This window comes from Phascolarctos cinereus, unplaced genomic scaffold (assembly GCF_003287225.1).
Source record: "Phascolarctos cinereus isolate Bilbo 61053 unplaced genomic scaffold, phaCin_HiC Scaffold_726;HRSCAF=1367, whole genome shotgun sequence".
NCBI classification, from domain to species: Eukaryota; Metazoa; Chordata; class Mammalia; order Diprotodontia; family Phascolarctidae; genus Phascolarctos; species Phascolarctos cinereus.
In genome coordinates, this window is record NW_027556098.1 from 154,507,242 (window position 1) to 154,524,278 (window position 17,037).

A 17,037-nucleotide genomic window follows, 5' to 3' on the forward strand; every position below is an offset into this window, starting at 1 on the left:
TCTACTACTAAACCCTTTATTACAAAGTGTTAATAAGCCTAGTAGTTGAGATGCAGCTTGGTGAAGTGCATGGAATGTTAGATCTGGAGTCAGGAAGACTTGAGTTCAAATTCTGCCTCAGACATTTACTTACTAGGTGACCCTGAGCAAGTAAGTTACTTAACCTGCCTCAGTTTCTTTATCGGCAAAATGGGGATAATTAACACCCCCCTCACAGTGGTATTGTGAGAATCAAATGAAATCATATATAAGCAAAGTGCCTTGCAAACCTTAAGTCACTATGAATAAATATAAATATTAGCTATTATTATCAGATCTTTGAGAGATTTCCCTTGGTACCAGCTGAGATTGTAAAATTTGCTGTTTATCATCTCCAGCTAATTCATTATGCTATTCTTTTAATGTGAAATAATGCTTATCATTAATATACTTGTCTAAGATGGTTTCTCTGAAGGCTTGAAGGCTTAATTGGATGCAATTCCAGTCAATGTTTGTTGCAAGCTAGCTCCTTCCCCTCAGGAGAAGTAAATCTTTCTCCTTTGGAATCTCCCCCAAGAACCAGGGAGATGCTAATAATTTCCATAGATTCTAGGAGCTGGAAATCCACACTCTTTATCTCTCGAATAAGTGAAGAGAGGACGAGAAAGGGAGAGACGCTAGGTGACTTAACAAAGGTCACAAATTTGCAGGTCATTTTGAGAGTCAGAGTCAAAGCCCAGGTCTCTTGATCCTTCAGCTATTGATTTTACACTATGCTGTCTCCCTCCCTAATTAATATAGGGTTCAGCCAGTTCAAAATTTCTGTCTGTATTGGATTATTATGAGAGTCCTTGCTCATGCGAGAATTTGCGAAAAGCCGCTAACTTTAGTACCAGTTTAGTTAATTCCTCAATCAGAGGTGTCAAGTGATTTCGATTTAATTGCTGACTTTTGGGTAGTAAGAGGGGAGGCGGCAGCGGAGCAGGAAAGAGAGGTAGGTAGGGGAGAATGCTTCTCTAGTAAATTTAGGAATTTGTAGACCGTCCCTAAACCGAGCTCTTTGGTTCAGAATTGGTTGTGTACAGTGACTGAGAGGGCGGGGAGTTTGCAGACAGTCCCTGGCCGCAATCCAGGTCTTCTTTTGCTATGGCCCAGGAGCCGGCAGAAGTTGGTGAGGTGGGATGGAGAGGGGAGGGTTGAGGAATTTGCAGAGGAACCCTCGCCCCCAGCTCTCGAAAACCTGACAGCGTATCTCCCTCTCTGTAAAGTGTTCGCGCGTTGTGTGCACGGTCCCTGCCAAGGCTGGGAGTTTGTAGACTGTCCCTGACTCGGCCAGTTTCCACGACCCTGCAGCTTTGGCGGCGGCGGCGGCGGCTAGCGGGCTCTGATTCCATTCCCAGGTAGCTTGCGAGGCGGGCTCGGCGGTCCTTGCGGCTACTGCAGCCTGCAGGCGGTGTGACCTCCTGCCCGCCCAACCCCGCATCCCTGCACACTGGCTCATATAAGAGACGACGGGTGAACAGCTCCTCCAGGGGCTGCTGCTGCTGCTAAGGGAGGCAGCCCGAGAGGTAAGAAGCGTCTGCGATGATTTTTGTTGCTCTCGGGCTAGAGAAGGATGCACGCCCCCATCCCCTCCCCATCCCCTCTGCTTTCAACCCTAGCACGCCATCCTGCCGCCCCGCTGGAGAAGGGAAGCTGTGCTTCCAGAAAGAGAGGGACAGGGTGACTAGGACAAGCCGAGAGGCAGAGCGGGGTGGCAGCTTCTGAGCCTCCCCGGCTTTGCCCTCCTTCTGATGCTGTCCAGCGCTCGGGCCGTTCCGGTGGGACCTTGGGACTCAGAGCCGGGGTGTGCTGCTGCCCAGACATTGGCGCCTTCGTGCCCCCTCCGCAGTCCCACCCGTGGGACGGGGAGCCGAGCTTGGGTCTGCTCCTCCCTGGAGAGAGGGGGACAGCTTTCGGGGTTGTTTGAGGCTTGTTTGGGATGTTGGAAGCCCATGGGCATCCCCTTCGGGAGAGAAGTCCAAGAGAGATGGGCAGGAGGATGAGCGATTAGGCTATTAAAAATGGGAGACTCCGAGACCGAGCCTTGCCCACCCACGGGAGTCCTCTTGAAGTCGAGGTGAGGGCGCAGGCTCTCCTGCCGCCGGGATGCCAGGGGGTCAGGGGTCAGGTTCAGGGAGTAAGGGAATGGGCTAGGAGGTCTCTGCAATGGGGTGTGTTGTAGGGGGAGTTTGTTGGGGTGGGATGGTGGAGTGGGATGGTGGGGCAGAAAGCGAGCGCTTCCCACGGAGACTGAGGTTGTAGATGCGGCGAGCTTAGCGCTATGGGCAGCGCTGGCCTTTTGCGGCCTCCTCTGTTCCCTCCGCCCCAGGGGTACGCGGGCCAGTGCCCACTTAGGGGGTTAGCGAGACCTGGGAGCGCGGTTGCCAGATTGTGAGCCCGCCAGCTCGGGGTGGTTTATGAGTCTGGGAAAAGCGAGAGGCGAGAGAAGCTGGGGGGGGGGGGAAGGGAAAGGGAGGAGGAGGCGGGGAGGGAGGAAAGGCGAGAGCATGCTCAGTGGAGCTTAGGGAACTTCCTGCCGAATAGTGAGCCTCGCGAGGCAGGCACCCTGCCCGTACGCCTCCCTTACTCAACCCTTAGCAATTCCGAAAGTTGTTGGGGGGGGCAGCCTGGGGTTCAGTCCCTTGACCCGCGGCGCTGCCACCCACCACTCCTCCCCGAACCTGGGCTCCTCTAGCCCCTTCTAGAGCCTGCCAGCGAGCTACCTTCTACAGAGGGGGAGGGTCAGGAGGGGATTTGACATCTCTCATCTGCTCTTCTGTTGCCCACTATGGTGCCAATGCCGGGCGGCGGGAGGCCTGGGGAGTGGTGGTGGTGGTCTCCTCTTGGAACTCAGGGGCCTCGGAGCAGAAAAGGCAGAAGCAGAATTTTCCCGTTGTCAGTGAGCATGAAGTCTAGTCCGTTTTAGTCCTGACTCTCTCTATAACAAACCCTCTCCACACAGAAGGATTTGGGAGGCTTATGTGTATACATTTTTACTCTGTAATATATCATATAATGTATACTCATGCTATTTAATAGCTGTATAGCTTTCTCTAGGAATAGGGGGTAGGGGTGAAGCTGCGGGTGGAATTTGGTTATTTGACTAACACCCTGTTTTGAGAGTCCACGAGCCGCTTACTAAGCAGTGCAAGAACTGTTGGGGCCAGGTTTCTGGGTAAAAGGATGGAGGGAGAGCGCAGGAAGCCTGGACTTGTTATATACTTCATTAGGTCCTTCCACTGACTCCCTCCTCTCCCCTTCCATTCCTTGTCTGAAGACATCCACCCTTGCAAAGCTTTACATGCTCCCATAGCCGCAGGTGGAAGCCAGTTGGAGGCGGTATGGGGTTGGAGCGAAAAATTTTCTGCCTAGGACCAGGAAGTTGGGGCGTGATTCGGGGAGTGTGTTACCTTTGGAAAGAGGCAAAAAGCATCTTAGAGGGTGCATGCATATCTTTATCCCTCATTTAAAGGACACAAACAACTTTAGTTCCAGATATGGGAAGGAAAACCTTTTGAGGGTGGGGTGGAAGTTTGGAGCTGACCCCTATCCCGTTTCACTTTTATCCCTGAAACTGTCCCGTTTGAGTTTTTTTTTTTATTTGGGTGAGGTTGTGTGTGACGCACACTCTACGTCTCATCTCAGCCTTGGTAGTAGATTAGTACCCTCTTTGTTCCACGGATTTGAAAGAACCAGGAGGTTTTTGAAAAGGACAAAGCTTCGATTCTGTTTTGACATTATGGTATTATTTATAATAGATATCCCCACAATCGTTCCTTGACCATAATTTGCAATTTAACATGTTCAGATATAAAATGTAATTAAAATATCTGTTCAGACTAATAGTCATTAGGAGAAAAAACCACCAAGAAATAAAAGGGTCCTGAAATAGGAAGTTTTGTCCCTTTGAAGAGAGAGTGTGGTTATAGTTCTTTTCCCTTATCTCTTCCTTTTTCTCTTTGTCTCCTTCTCTCCCTGTCTTCTCTCTCCCTCCCCCCTGCCTGCTTCCTTCTTCCAACGTTCCCTCCCTCCAAATGAGGTTAGATTTGAAAAGAGCTTAGCACAGTACCTGGAACATATAGGCACTTAATAAGTGCTTATTCCTTCTTCCTTCTGTTTCTTTCCCTTTTTTTGGGTGCTTTTTTTATACTAGAGCAGTGGTTCTTAAACTAAGATCTCGATTTTAAAAAATATTTTGATACCTATTGCAATATAAATTGGGCTCCTTTGTAAACCCATGTGTTTTACTTTATAATTAAAATCGTTCTGAGAAGAAGTCCATAAGCTTCACCAGATTGCAGAAGATTTAACTGCTTCTGAAACCAGAGGAGATGATGTATCTGTTGGGCTGGGAAACTTCAGGGAGCTCAGCAGTGTTACCTGTGGTATTCTATAAGATGTATGTCATAACCTTCTCAGTTATTTGTTTGTTCATCTGTGTGCCCAGCTCCCTCTTTCACTTCCACCACAGTCAAATCCATTGACATAAGTCATAGGAAAAAATTAGTATACCTTCCTGGTTCACATGTACCTAGAATCCATATAGTGGGTGTGGATTTATAACCGGGATGGAAATGATAAAAATTGCTAAAGGGAATGGTTGGAGGGTAGTGAAATTAGTGAATGGGCATCTGTGTACTTCTTGTCACTAATACAAAGCAGAAGATAATATGATTTTTTAAAAAAATCTGATCAAATTTTAAACTTCTGGTGTTTTGTGGCTTGAAAGTGTGACCTCAGTATTCATATATATAGCCATTAAAATTTTTACATTATTAATATTAACATTATTACATGTATAAATGCATGCATATATAGTGATCCTTAATAGAAGCATACATCTTGGAGCAGGGACCTCCAAGATCTTTCAAAATACTTTTTTTCCTCCTCCCTTTCAGTTTAAAAATAACAAATCAACCTTTTGCTCAGCTTTCCTCTGGAAGAGTTGAAATGCTAAAGTCCCTACAGTGTCTGATGCTATAGTATGTTATACTGAAGAGTTTCAGTTGATGGAGGAGAGTTCCCTATATCAAGTTAAGGGTGCTTTGACCTTCCATTTACTCCATCCTAACTAAGCATCTTCAGATCTGGGTATAATTGAAATATTGAGCTTAGTTTCCATAAAGTACTAAATTTTGGGGTCCTAATTCTTTGTGAAATCACTTCCTTAGAAGTGTTTTGGCAAGGTCCCCATGAGTAGTGGCTGGATGACAGGACATTTTTTGGCTAATTCACATCTGTCCCTGTTTTTATGAGCTTTAATGCATGCTGGGGATTTGGTTTTAGCCAGGAAATAAAAAAAATCGAGCATAATTTTCTTTTCTGTATCCTGCTCTTTATCTCACATGGGGAAGTATGTACTTCAGGGCTCCTTATCAAGAATTTGGTGTAAGTGGCCTCTGTTACATGATGCTTTCTTGCTGACTGGTGTAGTTTGAGTTATTACCAATGTTTTCCAGAAAGGCAGATGGGAGGATGAGAAGGGAAAGTATTTTTAAGATCATGATATGTCTTGTGAGTTTTGGTCTTTGTAGGCATGTCAGATTTTGGTGAAATAGGAATAGAGATATGGAGCTTGCCATTACATGTTTTACCAAGCCACCTTTAGCATTAAAAATTGCTTTGAAGACTATACTCTTAAGAAACTTTTACCAGCCAGAAGATAAGCTGTACCGTTACAAAATTACATGTTTGAAATGAGATAAAGCCCTTTTCTCACCCCCTCTTCTTTGTGGTTTCTATTCAGATATATTTCTGGAATACCTCTTCTGCATATTTAGTATCCAGTACCTATATGAATAAAAATAGTGAAGTTATGAGGCAGCTTAGAAGAGTAGATATAGTTCAGGGGTTGTAGCCCTAAAGACTTGGGTTCAAATCTAAAATCAGAATTTTAATAGCTGTGTGATCCTGGGCAGGTCTCTTAATTCAAGTAGATCCCTAAGACTTATTTAGTGTAGTAGTCATGGATTGGCTGGTTGTTGTTGTTTAGTTTGTTTGATTGATTGTTTTTAGTTGTGTCTGACTCTTCCATTTTGGGGTTTTCTTGGCAAATATACTGGAGTGGTTTGCCATTTCTTTCTCAGGCTCATTTTACATGTGAAGAACTCAGGCAAACAGGGTTAAGTGACTTGCTCAGGATCACATAGCTTGTAAGTGTCTGAGACTGGATTTGAACTCAGGTCTTCCTGACACCAGGCCTTGCATCCTATCCACTTCATCCACCTAGCTGCCTAAAATCTACCTGGTGGCAGAGGGAATTCCTGCACTGGAGTTCCATGTGCTGAGAGAATCTCAGTTATATATTTGAGGGGGAAATTAATTAGATTTAGGTGGAACTAGCCAAAGTTGCCAGGGTTCCTTTTCACCATAATAATGTTTTTCCTTTTAATTTCTATTTTCATTTTTAATGTATCTATTATAATATAATATAAATGTACTAATTACATTTTTAATGTACTGGATAATGTATCCAGTCTTCTGTAATTATAGTAAAAACCAACCACTTACTCTAGAAATCTATGTCATGGAGATCCCAGAAGACTATAGCACTCACTATATAGTACTCACTCATTTTCTTAACAGGTAAAATTTGGGGTCTTTTTCCTGTATTTCCACATTTGAACTAATTTTCATTGACACCAGATTGTAGGCTCCTTGAAAGCAGGAGCTTTCATTTTTGTCTTTCTATACCCAGTGTCTAGAAAATAGTAGGTACTTAATAATTGCACATTGATACATACTTTCCCTAGAAAGGCACATGTAAAAGTGTGCCTTTCTGGGGTTTGGACCCATCAGTTTTGAGAGTAAGGCCTTCTACTGGGGAGAATTGGTTATCTCTATGGCTGTGATTCTTCCTTGGGTTCCTTTCTGTTTTCAGCTTGGAAAATCCCAGCAATCTGAGTGCGTAAGTGGGAAGGAGAAGGAGGAGAGTCTTGCAGTTGTGACTTTTTGTTGGAACCATTGTTTTTGAGTCTCACTTGCCTTCTTTATCTGTAGTCTAGAACCAGGGGTGGGGAACCTGCAGCCTCGAGGCCACATGTGGCCTTCTAGGCCTTTTGACTGAGTCAAAGTTTTACAGAACAAATCCTTTTATTAAGGGGATTGGTTCTGTGAAGGTAAACTCTCTAGGACAGTGGTCCCCAAGCATTACTTACTTAAATATTACGCATCATTACTACCCTACTAATAATTATGGTCATTATAATACAGATGTGTAATATGTGTACCAGTATGCTAATAATTATGTACATTATAAGTTTTAAAAGGATAAGGTAAAAATCCAACAATATTTGATTCTAGAGTCAATAGGGAGTCATTGGAGTTCAGCAAGGTACAGTCCAGAGTTACTAGGGGGCTAGTATAGTTGTGTTGAAGATGAGGTCCTACATGGTTGGGGTAGGGAGGGAGAAAGGGAGACATATTAACTTCTCACTCTCCTGTTCATTGATTGCACACTCCTGCCCCCATGAGGATATTCTGTTGCCCCTGCTTTGGAGACCTTGGAGTCATTTGTTCTTTGACTTCTTATGTGAGGCAGCTTAGTTGATTAGAAATGATGAAAAGGAGGTCATTCAAGCCCATGGGTCAGATCCCAAATCTAGCCAGTAAACTTATAACTACCTTTGAAAAAGATTTTTCCTATGGCTTGAGGCTTTCTGCCTGAGCCTGGCAAGCTCACGATAAATGTCTGCTTTGGTTACCAGAAGAACCTGTAGAGACTGTGAATAGTTTAATGTAAATTCTTCTCAGCTACTCAGAAAACAATTTAAAGCACATTTGCTGCTGACATTGGCTCAGGAGCATTTTCCTTGAGTCAGAAGGACAACGTATTATGTTATAGCTGCCTCACCATAGAAGGTTGTAAGGAGTGCCTTAGAATTCATCCCCCTTTTCCCTGGTTTTGCTTTTGAAGTTGTTGTTTTTGTTTTTAAGTGCAGCAATAGTCTGTATTCTTAATTTGTAAATTCATCCCCCTAAAAATCTTTCTTCCCTCTCTGGATTATTTATCATTTGTCTAAAGTGTTTCAGCTTTTCTTGATTGGTAAGAACTTTGCCCCTTATTTTTTCTAATATGTATTTTTATTCTGTTAAACGAATTTTTTTAAAAAAGGGAAAGTTAAAAAAGAGGAGTAAGGAATGGGTCAGGAATGTCTGGGCAAGGGGTTCATTAGGAGATTTGTCAAAGTAAAGATTACCCTGTCTAAGCATCATCACCGAAATTTCTGTGGAATCCTAGAAAGAGCAGAAGCCTAGAAAAACATTCCTGAATACCACAGCATCTGACCACTAGGACCACTTGACTTCATGGAGTTACCATGTTGGAATGCTAATGGACACTTTTTTTTCTTCATTTATACTTCTGGTGTTGCTTCAAGCATTACTAATTCTCTCTTTGACGTCTTCCTTTTGCCCTTTCTTCCCCATTTCTGCCCATCTTATCCAGTTAGTAAATAATTAGTTAGCAACACAGATCACCTTCTTTAATGTGTATATAGGTAGATTTAAAAAAAAAAGATGTTTTTGTCTAAGGAATTTATATTTTATCCAGAAAGGTATAGCACATACGAAATATTTAAAGACACTTCCAAAGCAATGTAGAAAAAATAAATGCAGCTTAATTAAATGCAAACTGACCTATTGGTGTCTCAGTTTCCTGTTAAAAATAAGGGATTCAGAATAGGTAATCTCAAAAGATGCCTCCCAGGTTCAGTATTCTCTAATTATATAAATGACCAGTTGATCCGTGGAGTAAAAGAACAAAAATGGTTGTGGAAGAAAGATCATTGTTTTTTCCCTTCAACAAACATTTAATTGAATTTATTGATCTGAATTGGATTTTCCCTTGTTGGCAGAGTTGCTTTGGTACACAGTTGAAATACTTTCCCGAGAAGAACCAAATCTCAGTGCCTCATTACCTTTAGGGATATTTTCCCTTGGATATTTTGAAATTAAATTTGTTGTTGCTTGTTCTCTGGCTAGGAAATGACTGGTTTCTCAAGAAATAGAGTAGAATGAGGTTCAAACAAAAGTGATTGAGTTGTGATTCTTATGGCCACGTGGCATAGTACCTCATTGGAAAGGGATGAGATGTTTATCCTATGAGCAGAATTTGGTTTAGACGTATTCAGTTTTAGTTTGTTTCTATTTCTCCATATAAGAACTCTAACAACCAATCTGAAAGAATTGACACTCTTCATTCTCTCCCTTGGTAACTTCCTCTACTCCCCTGGCTTCAGTTATCACCACTATGCAGGTGACTCTCAACTCTGTATTTATCACTGAACTTCAACTGCTTTTTAGAAATTTCCACTTGGATGTCCCATTGGCCCTTCATATACCCCAAGTTTAAAAGTAAACTAACCATGGCATCATCAGCTTTCCAAAGCCTGCCCCTTTTCTTAATTTCCTTATTTCTGCTCATATTTTTCCTAGTTGGAAATCCCTCAACCCTTGGGTTTATCTTTACTTTTCTCTTTCCCTCACCCTTAGATCCAAACATTGTCCACATATTGTCAATTCTACCTCTGTGTTGCCTCATCCATCTATCCCTTCCTTTCTCCTTATTGCTACTACCTTGGTTTAGAACCTTATTACCTCTTGCCCTGGATATTACTAAATATTACTAAATGGATATTACTACTACTACTACTACCACCACCATCACCATTACTACCACTCCAACCACTACTGCTTCTACTGCCATTACTACCTCTATTTACTACTACTACTACTACTATCACTACTGATGGTGATGATGATGATAGCTAATGTATTGTGCTTACTGTGTGCTAAGCACTTTACATAATACCCTGGGAGCTAGGTACTATTACTATCCCCATTTTACAGAGGAGGAAACTGAGGCAAACAGAGGTTAAGTTATTTGTCCATGGTCACATAGCTAGTAACTCAGATTTGAACTCAGTTTTTCTTGACTCTGGATGGAGTACTCTGTCCTTTGTGCCACCTACCTGCCCCATTTCTGTCTTAGAATGGCCTAACTGGTTTTCTTATCTCTTCCTCCATTCCCCTTCTTCCCTCACAGTGTTACAGTTGGTTGCCTATTCATTTTTTTCCTCTTTTCTCTCAGAGAGTAAAATCATTTTATTTCTGAGGAAGGTCATTTATGCTGCACATTTTCAAATAATCCTCAGTGGTTGTTAAATAAAATAAAAATTTCTGATTCTCTTTCCACAATCTTGTCCCAATTTACCTTTTCATATACTACTCCCCTTATCACATATGCTTTTCATTTTAAAAGATTACTCTTCATTTCTGGCAGAGCTATTGACTTAGGGATTTTACCTTTAGGGGCAAATTCACTTGAGGTGGGTCAACTGAAAGAGACACAAAACTTTATTCTCACCATTCTTGGATGTGGTTGAGGTAGACTGGACTGGTCATGGTAGTTGAAAGGAGGAGTCATGGGGAGAACAGATTGTTTGAAAGGGGTAGATTTTTGGGGGGAAAGACTGTGAACCAGGCGCTATTAGAAGAACAATAGTGACTTGGAGGGAAATGGATGACAAAAACCAGGTTGTGGACAGGATGAAAGTCTTATTAAATTAAATTATTATTTAGTTATTAAATTATTAATTAATTTAATCTAATAATTAATTACAAGAGAAGAAATGTTTGTCAAAATTAATGGAAGTGGAGAGCAAGGACTATGCCTTCTTTCCCTCTTGGTCCTGTGTTTGTAGGGAGTGGTGTAGGAGAAGAGTACTTGAAGAGAGTACCAAGAGATATGGTGTCTTCCAGAGAAAGCTAGGTTTTAGTGAGGACCAGAAAGTGGGATCTAGATAACAGGAAAAGATCTTGGATGAATAACAGTAGAGGAAGATTTCAATGGAAAGATAGGAAGGATAGAGTTTGGGAGGCCTAAGGCTGAATTTACTGGGGGAAGAGGACAGAGCAGAAGCCAACCTGTTCTATGAAACCATGGGGCGCAGGGTAAACCCATCAGCATGTTGGCTTCAGGGTCAAAGCTCCAGATTCACAGAATTAATTCCAACTCTGATTTCTGGATGATATTTTGCCCTTTTTTTGTCTGTGTAGCTTTATGTACACTCTCCTGCCTCCCAGCCTCCTGACCCCTTCCCTCAAGGCCAAGTTTAGGTACTATCTCCTTAGCAAAACCTTCCTTGATCCCAGTAGCTATCAATAATTTCTCCTTTCTCAAATTTCTTCTTCTACTCTATTTGAATCTCTTCAATCCACTTATCAACATTATGATTTTTGTATTTGTCTTATATTTTCTACTAGATTATAAGCTCCTTACAGATGGGATTGTGTATTGTTCATCTTTCTATTCCTGAGCTAGACACTTAATAAATGTTTATTGTTGAAATGAAATTCAAGGTATTATTCATGTGGTTAAGTGGTGTCTTTTTGTGTATTGTATAGTAGAGTCCTTTAGGAATGAGAAGCAAAAAAATCCCATTCCTTTTAGAATATTTTTGTAGACAATTATTCTTTATCTTTTCACCCCTGGAATAGGTCAATATTACCTCAGTGAACACTGTATTTGAAGAATCATAGGGTTTTGGAGTTTGGCAAGGACCTTGGAAGATAATTCTTTTATGCTCAGCCCTCATCTGACCCTTCAAGCTTAATTCTGCATTAAATCAAACATTTAGAGCTAAAAGGGATATTAGAGGTACCTATCTTTTTATAAATATGGAAATTTAGGCAAAGACTGAAGTGATTTGTCCAAAGTTATGGAAGTAATAGAGACAGGATTGAAAACTAGGTCCTCTGACTCAACATGGAAACAAATAGGCAAATATAAGGTAATTTGAGGATGGAAAGAATCAGAAAAGGTTGTGTATAAAACTGGCATTAGAGTTCAGTCTTGAAAGAAAATAGGAATTCTCAGATGGAAGCGAAGAAGGTGTGTAATCCAGGCAGGTATCAGTCACAAAAAAGGGAGATAGCATGAGATGGTCAGGCAATTCTGAAAGGGACACTTGGTGCCAGATATTATTAGACTTTAGAGTGAATTTCTGAGAGACTGTTTGAAATTCCCATATTGGTAGTTGGTTATCTCCCCAGGATGGCTGAATTACTGTTCTGTACTTCCTAGTTTAGCCTGATGACTCTATAGCAATATAACAATCACTGAACTAATAGCCCATAGACTTTCTGTGTTTTTGCCCTTAGCATAGTGCCTTGCATGTAAGTATATATGTATATTTATAATATATATTAAATAATTTTTATATAATATGTGTGTGTGTATATATATATATATATGTGTGTGTGTGTATATATATATATATATATATATATATATATATATATATATATATATATATATATATATATACACTAGGTGCTTAATAATTATGTGGTAATTTTTAACTGAATTCCAGGAATCTTCTGTTGGAAGGAAATGATTTGGCTTGTAGGATGATTCATTCAACTGAATGGCTTCATCCTAGTCACTGAGAAATGATACTATTCCCCCTTCCCCTTCTAAACCTATATTTAGAATATGAAAATACTCAGCATTTCCTTTCGTTATTTGGAAATTAAGCAAGTGGCAGGGAAAAGGGAAGACTCAAACCTCATAAACACTGGTGTATATGTGAAGAAATCACATTAATTATTTTCCATTCTCTTAGAAAAATTGCATAGTAAAATTTTAAACTGTATGTTTGCTCTATTTTCCTCCATCTTGCTTTGATGTACTTAGATGTTAATTCTATCAAAAACCAGTTAACAAGCATTAATTAATCAGTAGCCCATGTATTAAGTCCTACTTGTAGATGTAAATGTGCGATAGTCCCTTCTTTCAATGAGTCTACATTCTAATAGGGATAAGGACTGTAAGTAAACCCATAAGACAGTGGATTATCATGCCCTTTCCAAGAGTAATGATAGTGTTGATTCAATTACTGTTACCAGAATAAGAGTTGGAAAGGAAGGCAGAACAGATGGCAATATCCCTGAGCTGGGGAGGCTCTGGTGTCCCCGGAGATACCTGGAGGGGATGAGAAGTATTGCCTGAGTCCAGCCACCATAGATATAGTGAATTGAGAACTTTCACTTACTAATCAGTACAGTTCAGCCTTTCACAGTAGAGTCCCCAAATTGAGGGGATTAATTAGATTTTTCCTAGGACATGGACCCTAAAGATTGGGTATATGGTAGGGTGATAGGTAGAAGAAAGTTTCTTCATCTATAAAATAAAGGAATTGGACTGGATGATCTCTCAGGGTTTTCCTGGCTTTCAAATTTTATGACTTTGTGAAGGGAGCTGAGTAACTTTTGTCCACTGACTATATATGATGAGGCTGCCTTTATCCAGCACTGTAAATACATACAGAAATCTAGGAAAGAGGGTCTTTGCCCTTGGATGGCAATCTGCTAATGGAGAGAGCATGTGTACATAATACCTCTCTCCCCACAAACAACCCAACCCCCCTCAAATAAACCCAGACAACACAAGAAACAATTTTTTTTATAGCAACATGGAAACCAATTAAAGTTAATCTGGTTTAAACCAAGTACTCTCTTTAAACATCTTTGGCATAACTTTATGATGAGATTTTTACACCAGATGTCAGCCAAAGAGAATTTCATGTAAAAGTCAGTCTCAACAACAGGAATTTTAAGTATAGTTCTCCTTTCATCAAAATAAACAAACAAACAAACAAACAAACAAACAAACAAACAAATAAATAAATAAATAAATGTGTGTGTGTATATGTATGTGTGTGTGTGTGTATGTATATACGTATATGTATATACACACACATGCATATATACACACATATATGTATATATACACATATATAATGTATATATATACACATATATGTGTATATATATACACATATATACACACACACAAAGCATTATTTTTCTGTCTATTCAAAATGATTTTGCACTTTGAAACTGCTACTAACCAAGTAAATAAAACTCTAGTTATCTAAGGATCATCCCTCCAGAACGGTTTGAAACCCAGAAATAAAACCATTCTCTAATTGTATCTCCTTCTCCCTAAAAAAAAGTCTTTGGTAGCAACAAAAATGGTTGAGAGAATCCAATAGTTACACGAAAGGTGATAACTGATATGATTAGCTCTGGATTAGAAGGAAATGGGGCAGTCTGGGAAGTGGTAGCTACATTAGGCCAAGTTTTTGGTTAGAAAGCCAAGAACCAGGGAAGTGGTGAAAGAAGACAAATGGAGAAAAGAGAATGGTAGAGCTGAGTGTTATGGGTGAGAGACAGACCTGAAACTGCTAGAGTGCAAACTACTCCGTCAGGGGCTTTTGATGGCACAGGGCTAAGACACTCCTACTATATATTGTAACAGGGACAAACACCCAGTTATCTTAATAGTATGACTTCATGTCATACTATTGCATATCATATTTTGCATGACTTCATATGTATAATGGGCTTGCCTTCATATATGCACATACTATATATTGTATGCCTTCTCGTGTGTGTGTGTCTGTGTGTGTGTGTGTGTGTGTGTGTGTGTGTGTGTGTCTGTGTCTGTGTCTGTATAGCATAATGGATGGGAGAGAGGCTGGAGGGAGGGAGAGAGGTTGGAGAGAGGGAGAGAATTTGAAACTCAAAATTTAAATTAATTTATAAAAATAGTCAAGGCCACACTGCCCTAGAAGTCTAAAGTGAAGTGCCTTTATTCCACCTCCATGTGGAGAGTACACTGAATCAGGAGTAAGAAGACCTGGGTTCTTAGATTTCTAACCCCTTCATATTATACATGGTGAAACTGAGGCCCAGAAAGTTTAAGTGACTTGCTAACATTCATACCGGCAGTAGTGAATACCAGGTATAGGATTTGAACTCAGAATCACTGATGCCAAGTCCAGTCATTTCATTTCACTTTGCTCCCTCTTTAACTTCATTTTCCCCTTGGGTTAAAATGAGGCAGATGGATTAAATGTCTAAGATTCCTTCTGGCTCTAGAAATCTGTTCTAGGTTGACATCAAATAATCTGTATTCTGAACATGGTTCTTCACACAGCTGTGAATCCACTTGACTCATCCTTCCCACCTTTTCTGATCTCGCCCACCTTTAGGATCTCAGGAGAAGTTTGTTGAGTGCAGTATACACTTTCTATATTAGACTTTAATTTACCTTCCGGGTAACCAGATTTAAATATTTACATATTTGATATGTAATATTTAAATATTTAAATTCATAAAAAATTACTGTTATTATTTGATATATATCGAAATGTTTAAAACTGGTTACTAGAAATGTTTTTCAGTGCATATTTATATATTGAAATATTTAAAGATATCTATTTATTGAAATGAAGTTACTTTGGAATGACTTAATTTTAGTGGTCTGCGTTAGCTTCAGGGACCTATCACATTTTTACAGGCTCATGGATTACTTTGGTGAATAACATGTTCAAGAAAAGTTGGAGGGGATTGATATTTAGTGTGAGGTTTCCATAATTCACCTCTTCTCCCCTCTTGTAAAATGAAGGCAACCACTTGTATATCTCAAATCTTTTTGCAAGTTTTCTGTGCTTCAGACTTCTTCAGAATTATAATGCTAATGGCAGTGAGCATTTAAATGGTGTCTTAAAATTTGCAAAAGAAATACCTGTAAGTAAGTGCTGTTATTATTAAAAGGCCAATGTCTCCCACTGCATCCTGGCCTGCAGTCAGTCGTCCTGACCTATATCTTGCCACTGGATTCAGATGACCCTGGAGGAGAGTGAGGCTGATGACTTTGCACAGCCCTGCCTCACTTAAACCCTATTCACTTGCAAGTAAAGACATTATAATCCTGATATTATTGGTCCTCTTTGAGAGCTAGGACAAACAACAACAGCAACAGCTATTATCCTCATTTTGTAAACGAGGAAAGAGACTGAGAGAAGGTCAGTGACTTCAGCTTCTTAAAACTAGTAACTCTTAGAGGCAGGATTTGAATTCAGGTCTTCCAGATTCCAAGTCTGGTGCTCTTCCTATGCCTCTTAATGGTTTATGAGATCTTACCATAGGTTTTGTACAAGTTATTTTTGTATCCCTGGTATATAAATAGTTTGGATTTGTAGAATTAAGCCTTTTTAAAATATCTGAATGTTATCTTACCATTTCCTCATTTATCTTGGTTTTAATTCCTTTTTCATCATGTTTATTCTCCCCTTTCTAGTAGAAAACCTTTCTCCTTGGAAGGAGTTGAATTGAAGATTTTTTGTCAGACTGTTTAGAAAGTTGTTGTTAGCTTCCATTAGGGAAAAAAAAATACCCTGGATGGATCATTTTTCCCAGATCCTGATGTGACATGCTACTTTGATAAAGAAAGAGGGCATCCTAATAGTACTGCAGTATTTGGTTAATGTTGAAATGATTCATTACTTCTAAGATTTTTTTCCCTTCTGCTTTTCAATTTTGAATGAATAAAACTGATTTCAGAAAGAAACAAAAATTCCAAATTTTCAGACATTCTGAAGTCAAAGGAAATGAGTTGAGACTATTTAGAAGGAAAATGTTTGAACAGGGTTAATTTCAAAAGGTCTCTTGAGTTGTGATTAAGGAACTGTAATCCTTCATGTCTGAAGATGTTGATATGAATGGTACCATTTAATGTGCCGCTGAGAAAAGAGGAAAAAGCCCTAACCTATTCATAATATGAAGCAAGCAATATTTCTTTTAGTGGTTATAACCATGCATGATTCTGTGGCTTGGGGTCTGTTACCTCCAAGAAATCACAATATTTTGGTTAAAGTCAGCCAGTCTGACAGCCATATACAACCATAACTGGTCTCCCACTTTGATCACACATTTTTTCTGACTTCAAAAAAAAATGGAAGAAATCATCAGTTTTGTTTGGAAGAGAGATCAGTGGCAAGAACCGTAGATTTGAATTCGGAATGACTGGGTTCAGATCTCAGTTCTGCTACCTACTGGTATGTACAAATCCCTTAACTTTTCTGGGCTTAATTCGTCCCTAGAAGTATTTTGATTCGATGAAGATTTCTTAACCTGAGATCTATGACCTTTTTAAAAAAAATTGAT

The 17,037-nt window shown here is 40.0% G+C and overlaps 1 protein-coding gene across 1 annotated transcript in view; it reads left to right on the forward strand.

Annotated features, from left to right (window-relative positions):
• Positions 1 to 1,119: 1,119 nt before the first annotated feature.
• Positions 1,120 to 17,037, forward strand: part of MGAT5 (alpha-1,6-mannosylglycoprotein 6-beta-N-acetylglucosaminyltransferase) — a 378,389-nt gene continuing 362,471 nt past the window's right edge. The window contains 1 exon segment of the mRNA XM_078146828.1: positions 1,120 to 1,547. The gene's annotated coding sequence lies outside the window, so the exon portion shown is untranslated.